The 21,626-nt window shown below is 39.1% G+C and overlaps 1 long non-coding RNA gene across 1 annotated transcript in view; it reads right to left on the bottom strand.

Moving 5' to 3' along the window:
- The window catches only part of LOC118168467, a 53,689-nt gene extending 36,818 nt beyond the window's left edge, over positions 1-16,871 (bottom strand). The window contains exons 1-4 of the long non-coding RNA XR_004751576.1: positions 16,748-16,871; positions 12,879-12,992; positions 8,039-8,338; positions 4,359-4,484 (exon numbers count right to left, since the gene is read on the bottom strand). This is a non-coding gene — a long non-coding RNA (uncharacterized LOC118168467). The remainder of the gene's footprint in view (positions 1-4,358; positions 4,485-8,038; positions 8,339-12,878; positions 12,993-16,747) is intronic.
- Between the last annotated feature and the right edge of the window lie 4,755 nt (positions 16,872-21,626).

The raw sequence follows: 21,626 nt of genomic DNA, 5'->3' as shown, positions 1-21,626 counted from the left end.
TGTTGTTTGGTTTTGTTTTGTTTTCATTAAAATTATCAGTAGCAATTGAAAACTGCAAATTTCAGCTGAAGCAAATAGCAAAACAAACTGGAACTGTCTTCGGGCAGTTTCTGGAACCTGAGTTTCAGCTCCTGCTGTGTTCTCAGGGGCATGATATAGCAATCCCAAAGATTCTTTAATACATGCTGCAAGTATTTGGTCTTCAAGACTAAAAATGCATAGTGGTCTGCACCTCCATCGGAAAAAAAAATAAAAAAATGGTGAGACAAAAAACAAACAACAACAAAAAACTTTATTTTAGCTATACTATCTCAGCAACAGATACTTTGCTAAAGTATCACCAAAGCCTGCCCCTGTGGGAGAGAGAATGCAAAACCAGCCTTAGGGCAGTTGCTTCCCCAGGAGCTGCCACAGAGGTCATAATCCAGAGCATGTTCACGTATCTTCCATGCCCTCTTAATGTTTCTTGTGAAAGATGGACACTCATATAGCAAAACGTTATGCCAGGAGCAAATCAATGCAACTGTTCCTCCTTCTAATAATTTTAATACTGGATCATGATTAAGACATTAGGTAGACTGCAAAGTATAGCATAACACTGCCCTACTGTTAAGCTTTAATTAGTTAAGGCAGCATAGAGCCTCCCTGGAACAAGATGCTCATATTTCTTAGAAATGCAGACAGTCTTTTATAGAAGTATGAATTAAGAATAAGGGCTTTTTTTTTTCTTTTTTTTCTTTTTTTTTTTTCTTTTTTAATATATGCAAGGTAAAGGCAGGGAAGGGAATTAGGGCATTAAACCCTCACCGGGCAGATCATGAGCCGTCTCTTCAGGATGGTATTTGAAACAGAACTAGTCCCTGAATAAGAGCAGTAAGTAACAGTATAGAAACAATAGTATTAGTACAGGGAAATGCCATACCCTATTTGATACAAGTGCAGCTGGGTGTCACAGGAAGGAGGAAATGGCCTAACATTAGTTGTGTTTTATTATTTCCTTGCTCTGTTGCTGATGCTCTGTGAGATATTTAGTGATGCACTTCACTCCCTACCAAAACTGGAAATAAAATATATGTGCCAAAGGCGTTTTGATCTGTGGATTAAAAAGACATAAAATAAATTAAATCTCACGGCTGAACATAGAAACACTGAAAAAAAAATAAAAAATAAAAATAAAAAAAATAAATGGCTTGACTAATTATGGGAATGTTTCCCCCATCAAACTGGCAGTAGTGACATGGTCCTGCCTAAAACAACAAGGAGTAATGCATAAAAAAGGCTGGCCATTAATGTTATGCCATGAAATGGTAATGCTTTCTTACAGCAAAATGTTGTATTAAGTTTCTGTATTGGAATTTGAGGTCTGTGGATATGGAGAATGGAACAATTTCAAATGAACAGCAGAGTTTGTCCTAAGTATAGTCACTTCAGTACAAAAATGAATGGGTTTGCAGGCATGTGGTGGAGAATAGTTAAAAATGACTGGAGTACTCTTCAGATTATTGAAGCAATCTAGGAAATCTAAATTGGTCTACAGTGCCCGTGCCCAAAGCACCCTATTCACTTCCAAAATGAAGTGCTCTTAAAATAAATAAATAAATAAATAAATAAGTGAAGCATTGCATTTGGAAAGAATCAGAGGTCTGGGCATGCACTATGCAGAACAATTTAAAATTACTGGAGCACTTCAGCTTCTTTTTTTTTTTTTTTTTTTTTTTAGCATGCACTTCTTTTTGGAAGTGAATCAAAAAGCATTCTATCATAGTAGGCAAACTCATGAATGATTTAAAAATTGAACCCTATGCAAAACAAAAGGGGGGGGAGGGGGGAAGATAATTAAAATAATAACACTACCTCCTCATCCCCCTGCCCTGAAAGCCACCGAAAGTGAAAGGGAATTGGAAAAGAAGGTAGGCAAGAGAATTAAAAAAAAAAAAAAAGGGGGGGGGGGAAGAAAAAAAAACATAGCTTCAAGGAGTTGTAGGGACATCTCTGACCTGGTCTGTATGTTATGCAGAGATCCACAAATCAATACACTGCTGGAGCGACAGGATGGTTTTGGGAATAGACCATAGTGACCCTGTCTCCTCACCTTTGGATATATGGACTTCCTTCACATCACAGAAAATGCCTCTCGTCCTTCCTGGTTGCATCTGAGCGTCTGCTCCCTTAACAGCTGCACTTGCCCACAACTGCTTAACAACATTTTTGTATAGATTTTTCTTCCTTCTGTGAAAGACATCTTGCATGGGCTGGTTCTAAAGATTTTGTTGTGATTTGGTCAGGGTTAAAGCTCCAGATCTTCAGTGTGTTGGACTATGGGGGATTTCAGCTTTCATTTAACTTGAGAGTGTATTTTCTAGTCCCTGCAGTTGATGAGAAAAACTTGGAAACATATCCCCAGGAAGCTAGACTCGAAATTCTAGCAGGCAAATAGAAAGATCTCCCCCTTCTCACTCCTCCCCACACAACCCAAATTATTTTTAAAGCTCAGACTTCCAAAACCAATTTCACAACCTTGCAATATGCGGGTCTGGTGGTCCCTTCTGCTTTGCCTCTCTCCTGGTATGCAAAGTTTCCTTGTGAGCTAAGATGAAAGGGAGAACATGGCGAGGAGAGGAGCCTACTAGGATCTTGGTCCCCTCACACCAAGGCCACCGAGGGCAAACACGCAGGTTGGAGGCCCATGGCCACACCAGAAAGAGCCTGGGGAGGGTTCATGGCTGTGGGACTGAGGAACACTGCAGGCATCACTCTGAGGAAAGGAGGAGAGTTGGCCTCGCTGCCAGCAAAATTAGGGCTCTCTTCCAGCACTCAGAAATGTACACACTTTTATGTATTTGCCACATGGTTCTGCTGTGCGGCAGCACGTGTTGTGTCTGTGCAATGCAGAGTGAAAAGAGCACCCGGCTGGAGAAGCACTGCTGTGGGGAAGTGGCACAGGCAGGCCGCAGTACCTGGGGTCGGGGCAGCAGCTAGAGACGCTCCTCTTCTGCATGCCAGAGGGGACGTTTGCACTCAGTTTCCTTTGTGCAAGAGTAGGAGCCCTGTTACCAGATACTTGGGAAGCTCTGGTCTGTATTTTCTCACCTGAATTTCATTATTGTTGGCCTGTGGCCTGGTGTTGCTGTCTGCAGCACAAAAATCTTAATGGAGAACAGGCCCCATTGAAGTAGGCAACAAAACCATAGGAGATGACTGTAAAGAGCTTACATTGATATTTGACAAGGGGCAAAGGGTAGAACAAATGAAACATTATTACGATTCCAGGTCCCCACGGTCTCACATCAGTGTCTTAACTAAAAAAAAAAAAAAAAAAAAAACGTACCTTCTCTATTAGTCCACAGCAGAGCAACTGTTGAAAAATCAAACCATTCTACCATAGCTCTCCCAAAAACAATCCACAACATAATTTTTCAACGCACATCCGTGCTTATGAGGAAAAACCCTATTAAAAAGGACCTTTGTGACAAATGCACCTCTGGTTCATGAATACCCTTCGAAAACAAGGAGGTCATTTAGGGAGAGTCAGCTACAAATGCAGAACAAGGTTCTCCTTGCCTTGACCAAAGTTAATGTTTGCTCAGCGGAGGAGCAGGTGACACAAGGCAATCTGCATGTAGCCGAAGGCTGATGGAAAGCTTGTTTGTGCTCAGTGCACTAAAGTTGTTCAGGAACAGTTACGTAAAGATTAGCCCTGTAACGCTGCCAAATGCTTCGTGTTATTATGTGCTGTGCTGGTGCCAGGCAGCCCCACATGTCAGAGCTGCCTCATAGGGCAGTTTTAACGTGCACACCCACATTTTCAGAGAGCTTGGGGAAGGAAAAAAAAAAAAAAAAAAGGCCACAGAGGAACCAACTTTGACCTCGTTTGCATGGCTGCCACTACTGATTCCCGTCAGCTTGTACCTGCCTGAGTGCAACCAGCCTAGAGCCAGAAAGGCGCATCCACCTCATTTTTGAGATGGCTGTCCTTGCCTCCCCTCCTCTTCCTGACCATCATGTTTCCTCAGAGAATCCCAGCAGTGTAGATCAAAAAATAAAAGTAGCAACACAATAATGTGGGAGCATACAAATTTAATGTCTAAATAGGAAGGCAATCTAAATAACACAATGATTGGAGTTATGCAGGTCATAAGTCTAGGGAGTAAGAAACTCACATACTTTCTTTTCTTTCTTCCCTTGTTCATTTTTCTTCACAAAAGTTCATTAAACAACGATTCTTTTTCCTTTAAAAATTTATGAATGAATTATGTGTTCATGAAAATAAGAGAGTAAAGAGCATTGGCCTTAGCAAGACACAGTGCAGTCTGGCACTGCAGAGAGAGAAACTTGTAAATAACAGATACAGGTATTACCTATGTGGGACGCACCTGTCCTGGTAGGGAGTGGATGTGGAGCCCAAGACTCTGAGGAAAGGTTGCTTCATCCAGAAAACTGCTTTCATTTGTACTACACAGGTCTCAGTTATGAGGAAGCAGGAGCTGCAGAGAAAAATAGGTGTCTGTCTGCAAACATAAAAATGGACCTCTTTATCTAAACTTGTATCATAAGTGTCTCAATCCTTTTCTAAGGCCTGGATATAGCTGTATCATCATTGTACTGTAGATTGCCCAGTAAGAAAGGAGCAATAAATAATAAACAGTAATGAGAAGGTTTATATAGCTCTTTTTATGCATAAGTTTCTACTACTTTACAAAATAGAAAGTCTCAATTTGTTTCCCAATCTCATTCTCTCTCCATCTCCATAGAATCATTCTTTCTTTTTTTTTTTTCAATTTTAAATAGATTTTGTAGATGTATTTCTTTATTGAGTCCTTTTTTTTTTCTTTTTGACATTTTATTTTCTTTCCCATTCTCTTTATTCTCACTTAGCTTCAATTTTGGATCTGTTTTTTCTAGTATTTTACTTCTTTTCATTACTTTGTATTTCTGCAACTCCTCCCCTCTGTTCTTTGCCTGTCTGCTTGTCCCTTCCCTACATCTCTTCTTCTTTACCTGTTGTCTTCTCTCTTCATTCTGACGGTGATTCTATTCCTTCCTAGCCCTGTTTTCAAAACCCTCTTCTTACATCCTGTTCCTTGCTGTGATCATGTCACATGTCCCATTCCCTTTTTCGTCTCCTGTGTTTATTATTATTTATATAGCTTAGTGCCTAGAGTTATAATATTGACTGTCTTCTCAACATCACCACCATCACCCTTCTCATGGATCTACATGAACAGTCAAGGGCATTCTGTCTCAAACATCTTCTCTTTTCCTTCTTTTTTACTATCTGCAGATTGAGCCTGCCTGACAATGAAAATATTAGGATTATCTTGTCCTTTCAGTATGTCAGGAGAATAGGTTCTGGCTGCAAGGACAGCTTGCTTTGGAGTCTGTGGAGAAGGGGCCAGACTGCAACATGATCTCCAGGAAGAACACCAACTAATATATTGCAGAGTGTCTGCCAGTAGTTTCAAAGGACGCAAATTCCTCAAACAGCTCTAACTCTTCCAAAATCATGTTGGTTGGTGACTGTGGAGAGGGAACTAGCAGACTCCAGACTGACTTTGCTGACTGCATGGCTGTCACAAACAGAATTACTCTTTTCTAGGATTGCCCTCAAGATGAAGACTATAAGTGAATCTGTCTGTGCATGCCTTGCACAGTACATTCCACCACAAGGAGGATAAATATTTAAAAAATAAATTAAAAATAAAATAAAATAAAATAAAATAAAATAAAATAAAATAAAATAAATAAAAATATTTTTTTTAAAATGGAATGGGTGACAAAATGACTCAGAGCACCCCATGGCTGAAGAATGGAACATTTTCCTGTGTATTTTTAAAGGAGTGAGTCTGATGATAATTAAGTTTAAAACAAACACTGTGGAGCTTCCTGGGCTGCATTGGGAGTATTTCAAGCAGCTTCTTAGCTGTGATAAGGTATGGTTTTATGGCAGCCCTTGACTTGCTTCCACTTGCCTTGATATGACCAGGGTTTTCAGACAGCTAACTTTGGCCTCAGGAAGCTGAATCTGTTTGTGGGTTTATGCCTATGAGAAGCTGATCCTCACAGCTTTACTGGATGGGAACGATATCCAAGACCTGCTTCTCTCTAGAAGGATAAAACTTAGCCGATGATTAGTTGTACTACAGCCAAAAGAATCCCAGGTAATTGGAGAAGGTTGAAATTCCCTTACTCTGACAGTCAGCATTGTGTTGTAACTAAGAGAGGTCTTCAATCCAGAAGGCTGTGAAAGCCAAAGGAAAAAAATGTAAAAAGGGAGAGGGTTGGAGTGACATAAAGAAAAAAGTGGCTGCAGGAACACTGGAACAAGGCAGAGAGGGTGAGTGAAGAGATGCAAATTGAGGATGACAGTGGTTTAAAAAAATGCTACTTGTGGAAAAGGATCCAAAAGCTGGTCCTGCAGTTACTGGTTTTGGTCTTATTTTAATCCCTCCTTCTTTCACCTTTCTTTTTTGGATGCAAATGGGTCAGAATCCATCAGTGTATGCCTTTCAGGATTCTGGCCATATACACTGGTATGACATGGTCAGAACATTTTGGACAGAAGACCTAGTAACACTGATCTATATTACATTAGTTTTTACGTTTTCAGCCCCCTTCCAGGCTTATTCCATCCCCAGAATCATATTATATTAACCTGGCTACTTTTACATGCTTCCACCCTTTTTTGTAACAAATGAAGGATATTTAAATCTTTTCCACATAAGTCTGGGAGGATAAAGCAGAGCCTGCAGTCATGTCTACACTGTGACCAGTGGCAAAGAAAGCTTTTTGATATCATAATTTTCTCTTTCCAGCCCTGTGTAGTGTCTGAAAGTTTTACTCTGGAATTTTGAAGGTCATTAAACATCTTGGTGAGCAGATCCACAGCTATCCCATAGAGCAGAACAATGGGAAGATTGTTTATTTTGTTTGTGAGGAAATAAAAGTTTTATACTAATACAACAGTATTTGATGCTACTAGCAAGGATACATATTCATGCTGCGCATCCTCAGCAGTATAAAAAATAGATCAAGAGTAGGGGTGGTTTTTGATTTTTTTTTTCATTATTTTGGAAAGAGAAAGAGAGAAAAAAAAATAACGAAACTTAATATTGTTGAAATATTTGCAAATTTTTAAGTATAAAAATCTAGCAATCCCATATCCCTATCAACATGTAGCTCTAATTATTAACTTAGCATTCAGCATTAAAAGAAGCATAGCTGTTATTACACCCAGAAAATAGGGATGGATGTGGCAAGAGAAGGAGGGAAATTAAAGGGGAATGACTATTATTTTCATGTACTCAAGTTCTGACATAAAAATGGAGATTTTGCCTGTTAAATGTTGATGTGCACAAAATCATAGCCAGGTATAAATGCCTTAGTCATGGCAGGGGGTTAAAAAAGAGAATATTTGAGAATAATGTGAATTAAAAAGGCAAGTTAGTTTAAATTTCTGTTTGGTAGGGCCTGAGGCCTACAACTCCAATGGGAATACACTGTAGCCGGAGGGCTGATGAATGCCCTTAATGAAGTTGGACAACCTGGAATACATGCATAAAATGATTTTAAATATTGATATGATGTCATTGTGTGTCTGAAGATATTGAAATGTTCATTTTCAGAGCTAGACAGGTTGCATCTAAATTATTATGGGGAGAGGAATGATTATTTACATTTTTTAATGTAGCAATAAAACAATTATCAGATTTAGGGAGAGAGAAAATATTTATGCTTCTTGGAGAGAAAAAAAAAAAAAAAAAATCATGTTGTGATGTAAATGACTTAGAGGAGCTTGTACCAGAAGATATGGAGAACTACACATTTCCTTTTTTCTTCCTGATATTTGAGATAATACATTCATAAAGTATGTAAAATAAAAGGACCCTTTGACCAATGTTAATTATATTTAACCTGATCTATGTATAGTAGAAGGAAGAGCTTAAATATATCACTGGGGATGACTAATTCACCCATATATTCTGGATGTGTCTATTTTAACATTTCCATGACATTGCCTGGTTCTCAGAACAATTCTTACTGTGAAGAAGAGGAGACGTGGTGTTATAATGGTGCGTTCAGTTCCGTTGTGATATGAAAGTTTTTACAGAGAATGCCTCAGGGCAGCTGTCTGCCTCATGTGTTCAGTATTACAGCTGTATAACTCACAGGGGTGGAAGTGTATTAAAGGCAGAGCCATTGCAGTCTGCTGGAGGTTGCTTGTGCTAAGATCCAATTCTGATCGTCTCCAGAACAACTTAAAAATATATATTCTATGCAAAAATTGGTTAGGACACTTTATTAACTTGTTCTTTTGTTTCCGGCTGATATTCATCCCTACCTGAAAAGAGAAAGAACGTAGACTGCATTTCAGCTCTGGTGTAAGTTGGAGCAGCAGCCTTACACATGGAGATGCTTAGAGGGTGATCTGCTGTTTCTGTAGAGCATCAGTATGGCTTTGTCCACCCTTACGATATGTGCTAGCAAACAGGAATGAAAACTCTCCCACCTCTCTTCTCCCTTGCCCACCTTTCATGTCAGTGGTTTAGCAGATCATGTCAGGTTTACTGTCAGTTTAGCAGAACCATTAAGCACACGCCTAACTCAGAGCATAAAGAGCTGAAGCTGTTTATTTGCACAACAATGGTCAACTTCTTACTGAATTATGGCCTGTGTGAATACAGACACAGAGTAACAGCAGATAGGTCCTTTAAAGAAGATGCACACTATAATCTGTGATTCCATTTGATAGATCACAGACACTAGAAATTATCTGTATGACTTGGACAGAGCTTTAGCTGTGTCTGACCTTGAGGTAAGTTCCACAATGGCCTTTCAGGAAAGCAATGGCAAGAGTTGGAGAAGCCATCTTCCACTGGAAGCCCTTCCTCCTGAAGCACATATACCAACAATGACTGGATGGGCAAACAAGGCAGAGGGAGCAATACCTTGAAAAATATTTCCAGACCATCAAGTCAAAAAAAGGGGCAGTGTGGCTAGACAAAAGATATGTATGAAAATTAACATGTTTCAGTGAGAAATATGGATGATTGATGACTTGACAGAAATGTGTAAGATCACAAATGGCCCAGAGGAAGTACAAAGCCATTGATTTCTCCCATTCCTACAGTAGCAGAAGGAAGGGGTGCCTGACAAAATGAGAAAACACCATATTTACAGCAGAGGAAGACTTTTTTTCCACAGAACACATAATTGTGCAACCTTCTCTGTGAGATGATTATAAGAGGCCAAATATACCAATAGATTTGAAAAGAAGATTAGATAAATTTGTGAGAGATAGCTTCTTAAGACTGGATATAACCTCTGATTCAGGAAATTGCAAAACCATTGATTGTCAGGGAAGAAAAAAAAAAAAAAAAAAAAAAAAAAAAAAAACTTTACATCTCTCCTGTTTCCTCTGCTTTTCCCCTAACCAACCATTCCCGTTAATGCCAGACTGTAAACAAAGCCAGAGATGCTGCCCAGTTTTGTACAAACAGATGCATGGCACATACTAAATTCAGATGCATTTTAGCTCTTCTCCACTGATGAGCTATCAAGAAATGAGCTGATTCTTGGCATTCTTGACCTATTTCATCCAAATAGGAGCAAGTGTCAATAGAGCATGGGTCAGACACTATCACCCAGCTCAGACCACAGCAGACAAGGAAGTGTCTCCTCAGGCTCACTCTTGGCACACATGCACGTAAACCACCATGCACACTTTCACAGGTTTGCATGGCCCTTCCTGCTGTACCCTCAGCTTGCCTGCTGTACCCGCAACCATGTTTCACACTGTGTGAACTATTTGCTCCTTATGTTTTAGATCACATATGTCATAGCTGTTTAAAACTAATTTCAATTAAGGAATGGATCAAATCTCTCAATGATTCCAGCTACCCTCTTAACTGAAGTGATTGCCCTGGAAGTAGTGGCGTTTGGATCTCAATTTGGTAACCAAATAGCTAAACTATGTGATTAGCCTATATCAAATTAGTCACCGTTCACCAGCTGACACTCTCAACTAATGCCTCCTGCCACTAATTGACTTTATTTCCACTCCCTTTAATGTAGTTACCTGTTTTCAAGCTGTTAACTGGATTTACATGTCTTTCAGCTTCATCTTACTGATAAATGTCCAGCATCCATCCTGCTCTTCAACTAATCCTTTCAGTATCTGTCCTCCCTCCTTCTACCCCTCTTTTCTCTCTTGCCTCAAATATGCATCCATTCTTAACTTTCATCTCCCAAAGAAACTTGCAGTGTGATTTTGGCCATTACAGAATAAAACATTGTGGAAAATCAGTGTGAGAAGGCAGGGGAGCTCTGCCTTTGAGTAGAATGGTGTCCCCATCACAAAGGCATATCAGGCAGGTTGAGTGGTCAAAATGAGAGATCAGGACTCTTGACTTCAGGGAACTTCCTCAACTTCATCTGATCAGCACTGAGGGGTGAAGCACAACCATCAATGGGGAACAATGCCAGAGTCCTGCACATCAGCCTCATTTAGTGTAGCCATCAAATATTATTTACAAAACACTGGAAGTGACTACAAAAAGTTCATTTCTAATCCAGTTAGCAAAAACCATTTCTCCATTGCCACCACTGTTCCCTTACCACCCCGCCACATCCATCAGTGAGGTTGCTGTCTTTGTGCTCCACCACAGAGCCTCTGTGCAGGGAGCGGGTGCAAGGCAATCCCACGAGCGCTCAGCTGGTGCACAGCATGCCTGCCCCATGGGGAGCTGGCAGCACTTTTCTGCATAGGAGGAAAACAATATGCTTCGGTCTCTTCCAGCTACCATAATACATAACTGGGTTATCTGGCACAAACCAGAACAACTCCCAGGCAGCTGTAAATGGTGCAAGCGGAGCTGGGAGTACAACAATGGTGTGCAACAGCCTTGCCCTCTCTGCTTGTGAGTGACAGCCCAGCTACACGCAGCCCAGATTGCACCATTCTGCTCATTTGACTTAAGATACGTTGGGTTAGTGAGGTTCATTAACCATTCATAGTGAGTATATAATATTATATAGGACTATATTATATACATTGCTAGGAAAAATAGCTGGACATTAGCATCATGCACTGCTAATACGGGACACAAAAGGAATTTTAGAATCTGCAGCAACCACAACTTTTCCTGGGAAGAAAATAAGCATGGTAAGAAACTGTTTTTAAAAAGCTTTAAAATGTTCCTAAATATCAACTTTATTTATAAAAATTGCAACATTTGTAGAACAGAAATGTGATCTTAGCTATCTAAAAATATGTTCAAAAAGAGAAATGTAGCATTATTTTAATGGTCTTAAATTTGATGGAATAAAGTTTAATTCATTTATTCAACTGAAAAAATTATCTGAATACAATTGTAATTCAGAGTAAGTGAAAATATGTTTCCATTCACATTTAACTTTTTGACATTTTTGTATTGTAACATGTACAATTCCCAAATTATTTAATGTATTTTGTTTCTTCTTTTACAAGACAACTGAAAGGCTTTCTACAATATGGGTCATAACAAAAATTTTCGCTCCTAAGCTCCCTGAAGAATTGTGTTCAGTCAGGCATTTTTTTGTGTGTGTGGATAAAAAACACCTCTTTGTTTTCTGCTAATCAGACATCATCATAAGTGATGGACAATAGGATTTGTCTGAAGAGCTGCAAAATTGTTAGAATACATTTGCAAGGCTGATTCAAAAATCACATAGTATAATATATATTGCAACATATTGTCTAGGCCGTCTTAGAAGAAATCATTGATACAACTGAGTAAACCAGCACTGGCCTTGATGAAATAGTGTTGGCACAAAAGAAATAATGCAGTAATGCACTCCCAAGAATTGAGAGCTAATAGAGAGCAACATAATGGATATTACCCAGGATGTAATACCCTTATTCTCATACATATCAGCTCATTTCACATCAGGATGCAGACAACTCAGAAGAGAACTTATGGGAGGAGAGGGGGAGGATGAGGGACGAGAGTTTGTCCATGAAGAGATGCATCTGAATCACTAAAAAAACCTCTCAGGCCCAAGTGGAAGGCACAGATTCAGAGACATTGGGTGTGAATTTTAAGGAAATCTCTCCAGCTAATAAATTTTCCAACACTCCAGTTCTGCCCTTGAGTTTTGTTGCTCCTCTGTAAGCTCCCTTCTAATCTTGAGCAGGAAAATGCTGTACTGGTAAATATCTGAGGGCTGTAGCCCTAGGGACAAATCTGAATAGTTTGAAACGACTGTTATTCACTCCTGAGAATTGTGATTGGATCTGGATAATTTACCAAAAGAATGGGGATGGAGGGGACAAGAGATTCAGACACATTTGTTACTCTTGTGTTACTCTTGTGCACCAAGCCTACCATACTATAACTTCACAGCAGCAAGGCAGCCTCTACCCAGAGCTTGCAACTGAGTGCCCAGCATGTGGCCAAGAAATGTAAAATTACCCTAAAGGAGCAAAAAGCAGGTTTCTTAGTCTCTGTAAGCTCCTCTATTTTGCTTTGTGCTTTACTTCCTCACATCTGTCCTGCAAATGACTCAGATTTTTGAATCAGCAACTCCAGAAACCTAGTTTAAAAATGCCATCCATTTACCAGCCCGTCACAGAAAGTTTCCTTCTGTGTTTGTGTGTCAGTAGCCTTTCCCCGCTCCAACAATTTCCATGACCTACATCTCTTTGCATTGTAGGACAGAAGCCTGCATCTTTGTTGTCCTGCATCTTCAGGAAGGCATTTACATCACTGGGACACAGATGTTAAATATTACTATTGTTTTCAGGCACTATCCTATGCCCACTCTGCACTCATGGCTCAACAGCTACGCAAGATGCATAGCAAAGGACAATCAGCCCTCAGGTCTCTGGGCAAAGTACATACCTCTCGATTCTGCCATTGATTTGTCAGGAGATGTATACTCAGACAGATAGTTCAGAAGAGGATCCTTTAGGAAGAGTGTGGTCAGATTGACCTCACTTTCACTGAGCTGACAGCCTGGTGAAGAAAGTTAAACTGAATATCAAAATCATCAGCAAAAAACCTCCTCTTTCTTTGATTGTACAGTTTAAGAGGAGCCATTCAAGCTCAATTTATTCTCTACACAGGAACTTCATTGATTATCTCAGACATTCATGCAGGAAGGAAGATGAGAAAAGAAGGTGTTTTTTTTTTTTTTTTTTTTTTAAGTGATTGCAAGATGGAGAAAACTGCTTTGTGAGTGTAATATATACCATAAAGTTCCCTTTGTGTAATCTGCGGCTGAAAAGTAAGAAGAGTTTACCTTTTCTGAACAAAAGAAACATTAGAGATGGGCTGATGATCACTGAGGGCACAGATATTAATAGTAGGATTAGGCTACATATTCAGATATAAGATTAACATAAATAAGTTTTCTTGGGGGAAATATTATGGAGGTCCTCCCCTTGTCTTGTCCTGCCAATCACCAGTGGGAAGACAGGCTGATCACTATTCATTGTTTTTCAAAGGATATTCTGATTTGATCTCAGTCTATTGACCATGAAGGAAATTGCCACTGACTTTGAGAGGGAATCAATGCTGACTAAAGACTGCTGCCGTGAATGGAGATTTGGGCTCACTTTTTCTCTACCAAAGTCAAGTGGCTGCCCCACTAGTTCCTCTGGAGTTGGGAGGGAACTGTTCAAATGCAAGCCTGAATGTTGGGGGCAGGCAGAGGCATAACATCTGGAAACTTTACAGAGTGGTAGGTCATTGTTTACTGACAGCATATTTTCTTTGCCCAAAATGCAGTGAGGAAAGGGTGAGAAAGCAGTATGTTTTATCCATACTTTGGAAGCTGTAGCATGAATTGAGTGGATAAAATGAGAACATATCCTGGGAGGGGTTCTGCATTCAAGTCAGCTGTTTGAATGCAATTACCCTTTCACAGGAAGTATCACACATCCTGAAGGAACCAAGGTGTGCACTTTCATGAGGGCAGTTTGTGAGCATTGATTGATACAGCAGCTTTAAGTATATAGATTCCTTGGGTCCATTCGAAAAAAAACTTCAAAGACAACCTCCTGTGCAAGCAAGCTTGTATAGACGCACACTTTGAAACTGCAGTTTCAACTGAGGACAACTAATCATTTTCTGGGAAGAAATAGGTGGGGGCAACAAGACTCATTCAAAACGTCTTTGTGCTTTTTTGATCTTGGACTTGTTCTGTGTCAGTCCAGTCCTCTGGCACAAGCCAAAGCAACATGTGAAACAAAGCAGGCACGAGTGGCACTATAAAGCGGTTACAGCTTGTGCTCCTGCTCATAACATCTTTGCTGACAGCAGCTGAGGATTGTCAAAGGTCTCTTATAACTGCTGCACTAGAAAAATACTGACATTGCAGCCATCCATGACCAGCTGAGTAGCCTTTCAGACTCCTTTGCAAAACATGTGGAAAGAGAGATTACTCTTGCCCATACCTTAAAACAAGGAAAAGCTCTACCATCCTACACAGACAAGCAGAAACTAAGGCAGCCAGAACTATTCTTACGTCACAGATGACTTCAACAGGGTCACAGCAGAGCTGGTTGTAGTTACTTCAAGTATTAAGATCTGCAGAACCAAGTGGAAGTGTGCCTCAGGGAGGGGCTAAGTAGATCTGTATGTATATCATCTCTTTTATATCTGCCTCTGCTGGTGTTAGATTTTGGTGTAAGCACAGGCTATTCATTATAGAAGCAAAGGACTCGAATTCCAAATCTTCTCTTACATCAACCTGTTTGGTCTTGTGCAAAACTCCTAACTTTTTTGACCACTATCATTTATCTTCACTGATGCAAAATAAAACTACACTGGCTATGCCATACTAGCATTGAATGTATACAACTGCTGATTTTAACCACAGGTTTATAGGCAGGTGTGCTTTCTGAGAAAGAGCTTGTAGAGAAGCTATGTCATGACACACCTTTTGAAAGCTCAGTACAAAGTGGAATATTTACATTTTGCATTTCCCTGGCACATGCATGCAGGGTATGACACTTTCTAACATTCATTGTCTTGCAAATGCACTGAAGCTGACAAATCAAGCATTTTTAAATAGACACTTAAAAAAAATTATTCAGCTGCTAAACCAATCACTGTAGGTTGCAGCTCAAAATGAAGTTGGAAATCTGCACCTTTTAATAAAACAATCTGCTTGAGAGCTGATGATATTTGGTTATGGAATTTATCTGTAAATATAATTAAAAATTCAACAAGAGAGTGCTCTGAACTGAGGGGTAAATATTCAGCACGATGCAGAGTGCTCAAGCTACATGATTCCCATTATCGTTAATGGGAGTCCTACAGCTAAATCCCTAAGCATCACGCTAAAAATTTACCCCCTAGTGTTTGCAGATGGAACAAAAGGATTATTGTACATACCAGCAGAAAATAAAGTTACCACTGACATTTTGACCAGAAAGCTTCCATCAGGATTGATCAGTGAAAGATTTAGCCTACTAATTCCCCTGCAGACCATTTCTTTGGGGTTTCTCCCTTCTGAAGGGGCATTCTTAATTTGTATTTAATTCACTTCCATTTACTGGCTTTCATGTCATCATATTTCTCAAATTCCTCTTGTCCTGGCTTCCTACCAGAATATTTCTCTCTGCTACACCCCAGGCTTCCTGGCTTCAGTGTGTACAGTTTCAGGTTCCTGAACCTTAAACATAATGGACATAAGGACAGAAGAACCATACATATGCCAATGATGTTTCAGCTGAGTTAGCTGAGTGTGCAAATTCACTCAGCAATAAAATGCTGCAGGGGAATTTGGGGGTGATTAAAATGGGGAGGGGGGAGGGGAACTTGCACTTGCAACTTCATTCTTCTGTGGTTTGCACCTTCTGCTCTTCTTGGGTTAGGGCTCCAAGGCTACAAGCTGTCAAGTGTCCCTAGTCCTGGTGAAATCAATGACAACTCAGGAGTCTAGGCCTGATCCTGCCAGAAGATTTAACAAGCATCCTTGCCTAGGCATGTGACGGCACTAAACAGTGCAATCCATTAACTTTCTTAGGTACTTTTTGAAAACACACTTTTAAATAATGGAAACAATGCTTCTGAACCACATTTTAAAATGTATTATATATATACTTTTTATATATAAACGTATATATATAATATATCTACACATATACGTAGATATATATATACATACATACACTTATACACACACTAAAAAGAGAGGCAACCTCTAAAAGGCTAATTTACATTCCTAATTTCACTTTCTATAACTCAAAAATAGCCAAGAGGATTTGCTTATCCTTTGTACACTGTGCTGCAGTCCTGAGTGAATCTTTATGGGTGAGTTTTAAAGCCCTCAACAATAGGCGCTTATAATGGAAACATTGATAGACCATTATTATAGTGCTGGTCATAAATACAATGCAATTTCATTTTATATAACATTCTTCATACAAAGTATCACAAAATGTTTTACAGTAAGCATCAGCTGCAGCTAAAGCAAAGGGAAAGAGAATTTAAAGGCAATATTTCATTGACTTTAGCAAGGGGGAAAGAATTCCTTACAAGATAGCACAAATAAAACTGCAAGTTTTCTCCTGCCAGGTCTTTCTGTAGAAAGCTCTTAGGAGACTGAAAAAAAAAAATATATATATATATATATATATATATATATATATATATATATAATATGTATTATATATAAGATGTATCTTTCTCTCTAAAATTCAGTATTTCAACTCCTACTTACTCTGTTTAATTTTATATACTCATGCCACTCCATTACATACCTAGGCAAGGATGCTTGTTAAATCTTCTGGCAGGATCAGGCCTAGACTCCTGAGTTGTCATTGATTTCACCAGGACTAGGGGCACCTGACAGCTTGTAGCCTTGGAGCCCCAACCCAAGAAGAGCAGAAGGTGCAAACCACAGAAGAATGAAGTTGCAAGTGCAAGTTCCCCTCCCCCCTCCCCATTTTAATCACCCCCAAAGTCCCCTGCAGCATTTTATTGCTGGGTAAATAATATAATGAAAAAGTGCCTACATGACACAAGCCACATGGGCACAGACAGCTATTAAAACTGAAATGATTTATTTCGTAACAATCCGAGGTAGCACACTTTAATTCTAGGTACAGCAACCCCTCCATTTCTGCTTGCCTCATTTGCATAGGTAATTGACAGCTTGTTAACAGCTCATTAGGAACACTGAAAACCATGTGACAGATACAAACCTAGTGCTAGAGGGGAGAAAATCTGTGAATTACAGTATATTGAAAACTCAATCAGATTCAGAATTACAGGTCACAAAGCAAGTTGGTTATTTTATTAGGTTAAAAAAAAATAAAAATAAAGGTTAACATACCATTTTTCGACCTGTATTTTTAAGAGAGCAGGCTACAAGGTAATTAATTAGGAATCTGATTGTGATGTGAACTACTCTCCTCTGCCGTGGGTAGGATTAGGAACCATACCAGGCTGATATAGTAGGACAAGTAATGACTGCTGAGAAATAAAAAAAATAAATTAAATTAAAAAGTCTCGATGTGGTATTCAATTTCAGTTTTAAAATATACCTTTCTCAAAAAGGCAAGTAACTTCCAGACACCGCAGTCTAATATTCTGTAACTGAGAAAAATGTAAGGAATAATTTGATTTTAGTCTATAAAAAGAAGATAAGTGTTGTGATTTGCACGCTCTTACTATCTGTAAATTTTGATGATGCTTTTTTTTAAAGGACATTTGAATATAAACAGTGCAAATAACAGTTATATCAGCAAATCTACTTTTTGTATTAAACACATACACACCATAATCTCACTTTTCTAGCACTGCTAGCAGAAATACAGCAATGTGTAGAAATAAAATGGTCTCCTTGCAAAAAGTCTCCCTTTCCCTGAAACCTGATATGGATTCCCTCTAACACAAGTGCTATTTGCTGATGAGGACAGAGCTGGTCAACTGTGTTTTAGTTTGCAGAGGAGACCAGCAAGCTGTGTGATTTCAGATTTTTCTTTCAGACACCAGAGGTTTATAGATTCTTCCCTCATCCCTCTAAAAACAAAAAACAAAAACAAAACATGATCACATCGAAAACCCTCACTACTTAGCAAAAGGAACAACAGTGTTAAGGTGTGGGATTATCAAAATACACTAGAGTTTGTTCACAGGGAGGGTTGTGCTGTTTCACTTCAAGAGGTGCAACTGTCTCAGTATGGATGCATATGTTATTTAGGAAAGTGCCATAAAAAAATAACTTGTGATAGAGTTTCTTATATGAAATCACAGATTTATTTCCATACTATGAATGGAAGCCATTTGACTAGAGTACTCTGGCTGGTGGGGATAAAATCTGTATGTGTAGACATGGTTAAAGAGTGATTAATGAATCTGCAACCTGCAATACAATGCGAGTCGTGCTTGTAAGTCAGTTCAGCACTTTTGAAAGCTCCATCTTTAGTCTTCATTATGAATCAAACCAATAGGGTAGTTGTGCCCCCAGCATTAATTACACTGACTCCTGCACCAGTGAAGTTACGCTGTTGTAACTACACCAAAATAAACTTCTAATGCTGACACGCTCCAACAGTATAAAGTGAGCTTTACACACAGTACAGCTGACCCCAGATTTACCCTGAGTTTAGGCAAAGCATGATTCACATACACTGAAGAAAAATTAGCCTGCTTTTTGCCCTTGAGCCCATATCAACCAAGACATTTTGTCCAAAGAAAAAGTCAATGCATGAGCACTGAGATGCAACAGTGTTGGTAGAGCAGTCTAAGTTTAAGATCATAACCAACCAAGCCATAATAATGTGGCAAATAAAAGAAATGGTAAACTTACCAGATGTGAGAAAAATAAGTAAAGCCTACACTCCTGAACCAAAAATGAATTAATTTTACTTACGTGCCCTTTTCTTTGACCACACCAGTACAAACAATAATGCTAATGCTGCATTTGACAACAGATCTCATACTTGAGTACTGAGCCAAAAGTCTCAGGATAAAGGGCATGATCTTGACATTATCCCCATGCCATGCTTTAATCGTGTATATGTCTAACAGAATGACTTCACTGACGTTGAGGCCTGGGCTTCGTTTTTCACTTCTGATTTCCCTCTTTAAATGTGAGAATTCCACTTTGATTTGGTTTATCTTTGGAAAGATACTCAATGAAAATTCGTAATGAAACTATCAAAGCTCAGCTCACTTTCCAGCTAGGTTGACCTGAATTACAGCTGAAATTCTGGGAATATATTCGTTTTCTGCATTAGCCACTCAGTCAATGCTTATAAGAAGATGACATGATTAAAATGAAGTTTGAACTTACTCTGTAGATTCATTCTCTGACTTATGACAAGAGTCTTCTAGTTTTCATTAACTTAAGTGCCATTTCCTTAGGACTCTTATTTTTACAGTTCTAATCTACAGCTTTGTAATGACCTGGCCTCAGGAACACATTATGCTGTACTTCCCTTATTTCAGTCCTCAAGGAAGGGGCATACAGGCTGTTCACAAAAGAAAAAGGGCCGCTCCACTTTGAAGTCCATCCTGGGAGTGTGTGAGATATCAGATTTTGGTACTGGAAGTCCTTGATGGTCAACCCCTAGGTGTAGTTCACTCACCTGTATAACAAGTGTTCAGGACTGTGTCACTGGCAAAAAGCCTCTGAGCTCATTAGCTGTTCCTTATTCTCGTAGTACATTCCTACATCATTCCTTATGTGTTGTGAATTGCTTCACACTACTAACGGTTCATTTCCACAGCACAAACAAGCTGCTTTGGCACCCAGGCGTCCAAACACCATACTGTACTTGAGGGAGTAGAAATGACCCAGAAGCCACTTTAGAAAGAACAAGGCAGAGTTTTGGCTTTACACCTGCATGGCATTGTTGTTCTGAGCAAAACCAAGCCATTCTTCATCTGTTCACAACATAAAGTCATACAACAGCATCTGTTTTCTAGTGCTCTTATATGGCCCTTGCCACAGTGGCAGGTACAGTTGCTTACCAGTTTCTTTACACTTTTTTGGGTTTCCAGCTGTGATCTTAGGATAACCTTGGTAGAGATAATAAATATCAGATTTTTATTTTTTTTTCTCTTTTCTAACAATATGCATTCTTTACATATCTGATTACTGACAACAAGAATAATTAAAATATACCTGTCAAGTTAACTACTGTGCAATAAAAAAACTCACACATAGGCTTCTAAAGAACAATACTCACTGCTGCAAATCTTATAGCTACTGATGATACTTTTCCATTTTTGCATGGCTGGAGGGTACAGGTAAGTGACATTTTGTATTTTAGCTCAATGCCCAATGTACTTCCACCAGGTTGCTAAGCTATGTCTAGTCCAGTAAATCACAGGAAGGAAAATGAATTGGAAGCAATTAGAAATGAATTTAGAAGCAATGATTTCAAACTTGCAGCATTCAATCCTTCAGGTATCCAATTTCCTTTAAGCTAGACAGTTTCAGACAGCTCATGCTCTCTTAAATATTCTTTCTGCTTAAACAATTAATGCAATTAGCTGTAATACCATGTCTCTCCAGCTGTCTGTATGAGATTGAAGAAATTCTTCAAAGCTTGGGAAATAAAGCCAGATTTCAATAGTGACTGACAAATAGATAGCAAACAAAGTGAACCCTCAAGAAGACTTGACCATCCAAATTTGCAAAGCCACAAGGTATCTTGCAATGTCAGAAGTAACATTATTTCTTATGTGATTGTTAGTCTGTGCATGGCATCTCCTGTGCACAGTGCTGTAGCTGCCAGAGCTGTGCCTGTCCATCCAGCCACACAGATTCTGCTGATGAAATCATCTGTTCAGACCCTGCTGTTGGCTACAATAGTATCTATCAGAGTTTCTAAGCAAAATAACACATTTATTAGGCTCCACTTCCACCCACACCCACACTTCCCCCGGAAAGTTAGCATCCTTGGATTTGGGGTTTTGAGGGGGAGTTTGAGGGGGGGGAGGGGGGGACATGGCACAGGACATTGAACCATGGGGCAAGTTTTGTATGCTTTTGTCATAAATTTTGACATCATCACATCAGTTTTACAGAGTGACACCATACAGACATACAGTGCCCATTTTGACCCTGACCACCCTGTGAAGTAGTTGCCTTACTTTTCTTTTAGAAAATCTGAAATGGAACTGTAACTACAAATGCTGTGTTCTGGGGATGAAAACAGTATCACTTCAAGAAATCACTCAAAACAAATATTTTGTGCTGCTATATTTATATGTGCAATAGGCAGCAGATAAGTTGAAAAAATATTCAAAGCTACTAGTGACATTTTCCTTAGACCGTTATCTTACTTTCTGTTTCACTTCCACTGGACATTGCTTCCTATTTAAGGTTGTTTTACCTGTAAGACTCTCAGAAATCAGCATAGAAAAGAACAAAAAGAAGCAGGAAAAATGCCAGGTTTCAAATAAGCCACTCAATGGGGATGGGCTGTGAAAGCATCTCTCTTAAGCAGTCCCCATACAGATATTTGAATATGTTGTAGTAAATGTAGATGCACAGAAATACCTCTGTTTATGCTTACTAACACAACTGGTTGGGTAAATGTTTATAAAAGAATTAGCCAGATCTTCAAACATCTTTTTAGCACATTTAATACATACACGGCTATGTATTTTTATTTTTTTAAA

The sequence above is a fragment of the Oxyura jamaicensis genome, chromosome 5 (genome assembly GCF_011077185.1).
Source record: "Oxyura jamaicensis isolate SHBP4307 breed ruddy duck chromosome 5, BPBGC_Ojam_1.0, whole genome shotgun sequence".
In the NCBI taxonomy this organism is placed as follows: Eukaryota; Metazoa; Chordata; class Aves; order Anseriformes; family Anatidae; genus Oxyura; species Oxyura jamaicensis.
This window is presented reverse-complemented; position numbering and strand designations above follow the sequence as displayed.